The following is a 4,655-nucleotide window of genomic DNA, read 5'->3' as shown; positions in this document are numbered from 1 at the left end:
GCAATCAATTACAAAAATCAGGAGAAAAAGGGAACCAGTTAAAGGAAAACCCGTCACCCCGCTCCGTGGCACAGGGACATCACAACCAGCGACTCTGGCATGTAAGGGCAGTTCACAGTCCATCCCTCACATGGCCCCAGTACTGCTGCTGCTCTGCCTCCAGCTCTCTGGGCTGCTTCTCTAGCCCCTCTGGCTCTGGTTGCTGCAGCTCTGCTCCCAGGACTGACCAGCTGCTCCCAGGGCTGGTTCTCTCTGGCCCCTGCTCTCTCCTTAGCGCGACCTGCTCTGGCCCAGGCAGTTCCAGCTCTCACGGAAGATGGGAACCCAACAGCCTTCTGACTTCCTCATTAGGCTGCCCACCCTGTCAATCAGACTGACCTGGAGCGCTGGCCTCTCCCCATTGCCCCTGGGCACTGTCAGTCTTAGGGTCCTAGTTTCCCATTGACCCTGACCCTTCCCCTTTCTTTTGGTACTGGGAATTAGCCAACCAAACCCGCCACTGAGTTTTAGCAAGGGGACAACAGTCCCCTTACATAAGGATCAGCTGCTGCTGAGATGGGCCCTGCTGGGCAGGTCCCATGATGCAAAGGAAGCTGTGAGTTTTGGCCCTCACGCCACATGTCATGTGCCGTGGGGAGGGGGAGGATGATCCATTACCATTTGTCTATAATAAGAGTTATATTAATATCCTGAGTTCCATCCCCAGTGGTGTGAGGGAGTGTGGTACAGTGGTTAGAGAAAGGGGCTAGTCAGTAGCAATCCCTGATTCGAGCGCTTAGAGCAAAGGACTGGGAATCAGGACTCCTGGGTTCTTTACCTGCCTTTGTGAGAGGAGTGGTGTCTCGTGGTTGGAGCAGGAAGCGCTCGAAGTCAAGACTCCTGGGTTCTATTGCTAGCCCTGTCACTGACTCTGTGTGGGGCTTGGTTAGGCCACTTCCCTGCTTTGTGCTTCCATTTCCTCCTCTCTAGGATGGTCGGTGTTATTGACCTGCCTTGGGCAATTCTGTTAACGTGGCTGGAGGGTGATTGCTCTGAACTGTCCAGTGGACAGAGCCATGGAGTGGCCAGTTTGCTCTGTGGATTGATCTCACTGACTCAAGATGTCAAGTGATTCGAGCAGCACGTGGGTTTTCTCTGTGATCGCCCCACGCTGAATAATGAGCCTAGCTAATCCCCCTCGGGAACCAGTGAATAAAACATGGAGCTCCTCATCCCCATGGCACTTGCTCATCTTCCTCAGTCGCTCTCCACTTTTGAAGGCTGTGCACTGGCTGGTTTGGAGTGAGCAGTGTGTCTGGGCAGTCAGTTCCTAGTGGAAAGGGCCCAGAGCCCACATCCCTGGCAATCGCTTGTTCCCAGGACGGCATTCTCCAATGAGTCGTTGCCCATCTCTGGGCCTGGCTGGGGAGAAGAAAGCTGGATCAGCACTGCCTGAGGGAATGCTCAGTGCCCTTCCCCCTGGCAATGGGTGCTGGGTGGGGGAGGGTGTCTCCTCAAATCTGTTTCTTTTTATCAGTGGTGCGGGAATGTGTGAGAGACATGTAAGTGCTTGGCACATGGCCGTTCTGCTGAGGGTGAGGAGGGCTCTCTATCACTTGGAGTCGTTGACTCAAGCCTGGGTGTCTCTTTCTAAGGTACAGCAACACTCCAATAGCAAACCCATGGCATCAAGCCTCAGAGCCCAGATCAATTGACTCAGTCTTGTGGAGCTTGAGTTGTGAAGCTAAAAATAGCAGTGTAGACGTTCGATCTTGAGCTGTACCCTGGACTTTTAGACCCATCCCCTCATGGGGTTCAGACCCCGGGCTCCAGCCACAGTCTAAACATCTCCACTGCATTTTTTAGCCCCACAGCCCAAACCTTGTGATCTCAAGTCAACTGATCTGGGCCAGCTGAGACTGTGCTGGGTCTGTTATTGCAGTGTGAATGTACCCATAAAGATCTGCTCTAGCTCAACCAGACTTGCGGTCACAGGGCAGGAACCTCTGGGCGGTGCTTTGCAGGAGCTCCAATTGGATGAGTAGAACAGTCCCTTTTAGACTTAATATCTATTAAGCGTGCCATGGCTCTGGGCGGTGCTGCTAGAGCCCTGAGGCCTCTAGGTGTGTCTATAAAATACACAGTAACATAGATCGCAAACCTGGGCCACAGAGAGAAGGGACTTGGCCAAACTTGCAGAGGTGGGAACAGAACCCTGGTAAAAGGACCTCTCTGCTGTCAGATGGGTAATATGGAGCTAACTCAACTGTGCAACCTACTATATGGAGACTGGGTGCATGCACATGTGACCCCCCCCACCCCATTCTGAATGTGTGACCCCCCCCACCCCATCCCAGCACCCATTACACTCTGTTCTGAGATGTGCAGGGCCCAATCCAGCTCCTAGTGAAGTCAATGGGAATCACTCTCCTTGCTTTCATTGGATGTGGCCAAGGCCCTGACACCAACACCGTTACAGCTGGAGTAAGAGTCTGTGCAACGTGGTTGGTGGGAGGCCAGCCAACGGGCCAGCTGCCCTGGATTCAGCAAGAGCAGAAAAAGAGAAAAAACGAGAACAATCCACAGCCCTGAGCAAGACCATTTAAAACAAGAGCCGCAGCTTTATTTGAGCCAACAAGCCGATTTTGCTTTCTTTACAAAAGGACAGAAAGTTTGCTCTTAGTATGAAACAAAATGAACCAATAATAAATCTAGGGGCTGTACAAATAGGTTCCTTTGGAGTTCAAGACGTTACAAAATTCCAAACTCGATACAAATTTCCTCTGCAAAATAGTGAAGCTTCCCCATAAAGGGCTCTCTAGGCCAACAGTCGTAGAGTGGGATTCCAAAAATAGTTGCCTGGCTTTCCTTGAAAAGAAAACACAAATAATTGCATTGCATAGCCTTTAAAAGTTATTGCTCGTATAGAAGTGTTTAGGGACGGAATCAGGAACTGGTGGGCAAGGTTCTACAAAGATCTTCGAAAAAACAAAAAAGGGCCACATTAAACATGCAATTCCTTGGTTTAATAACTAGAAAATGGGCACAGAGGCAGCAGAGGGAGAATAAATTAAATAAATAATGTCTAATAAATAACCATGGAGCAACAGCACTGCAAAAACCTACATGCATTTCCCCACAAAGCTAAACTCCAACTAGACACTTTAAAGTTGATTGGGAAAAAGCAGGTTATTTAACACGTTCCACATTTTCTGTAAAAGGGAAAGAAAATAAATTAGACCCAGTTAAATAATAAATAAGACAGGAATTTAAGACACACTTATTTTGGCAGGATCTGTTTTCGCAACACAGGGTATGATAAATATAATGCAAACCAGAGTAAAACATTTGCTCTGGCCATGTGTCTATGGTTGAGTTTAAAACTCTTTTTAATGATTATGTCCAAGTTTTAGCACAACTAAGAGTCTTCTGAAAAGTAAAGAGTCTGACAGTTTGGAGTCTTCTGTTTCTCCGCAGGTTACATGGAACTGCACCACATGTTTCTGCACATGGTCTCAGACAAGGCTCTGATAATCTCATGCTGGTTTTGATCAACACAAAAAGTCCTGCGGGACCGGATTTCACTGGGGAGGGGAGATAAGCAGCCTCGCAACAGGAATAGATATGGGAGGCGATTTGATTTCCTTGACGCTTTGAACCTGGGCCGATCTTCTAGTGCCTGATTGAGAAGGGGACAGTGAAGACAAAGTGTCCAGGATTTCAAGCTTGTTTTCTCCATTGAGTTAGACACGTCAGGAGGGAATAATAGTTCTGTTCCTGCTAGGAGTACAGGGAACGTTTGGGAGCTGGGAGGATATCAAACGCATTGAAGAGCTGGCTGGGAGAACCTGTCACCACATATGTCTTTTTGCACATTTATGTTAGTGTTGTCTGTAACCGGTTCAGATAATCGCCACCTCCCCCAGCCAATACAGCCACAGCTGGACTTGAGAGACCACTAGGGAAAAGCTGAACTGCCTTTCCCAGGAGCATAGTCCATGTGCTCATCATTCAGAACTAAAAAACCCTGCATGCTGCCCTCAGAACAATGGTTATTTATCATGTGGCTGAGTATCCACACTCTGGGAGTATATTGCATCTAAATTGTGTTGGTGGGATTCCTCAGGATGAAGTCTGGGTGCAAAGGCAGGGTTTTGGTGCCAAGACACCCCAAAGAAGGACCTAAAGCTAATGGCAACAGACAAAGAGAAGGTTTGTCCAGTGGCTACTGCACTGATCATTCTTCGCCCCCCAGAAGGCATGGAGATTTCCGCAGTATCTTTTTCTGGTTCTAGTCTAGCTGTCTGTGTTTGTCTCTCTTTCTTGATTTTTGATTCGAGCTCCTTTGGGAGGCAGTTATGAAACATTGAGCCAAAGCGATCATCCCAGTGTGCTCTTGACTGTCAATAAACGAAGAAGGAGACAGGCACGGAGTTTCCGGGGGCAAACGTGAAAACCAGCAAAATAGCACAACTAAACAATTGTCAAGACAGTGTGAAAAGGGCTAGCTGAGATTTTCATAGAGGTGTCTCAATGAGACTAGTCCAAAGATCTTTCATACAGCTTTGGAGAAGTGATATCCTCGTCCCAGTCATGTTCACTCCAGAAACATCTACACCGCCTGGCTGCATTTCTCTTGATTCTCATATGTTCATGTCTACCTGTCATCCTTCTCA

The sequence above is a fragment of the Gopherus flavomarginatus genome, chromosome 16 (genome assembly GCF_025201925.1).
Source record: "Gopherus flavomarginatus isolate rGopFla2 chromosome 16, rGopFla2.mat.asm, whole genome shotgun sequence".
NCBI lineage: Eukaryota > Metazoa > Chordata > Testudines > Testudinidae > Gopherus > Gopherus flavomarginatus.
Note: the sequence above shows the minus strand (reverse complement) of the source record.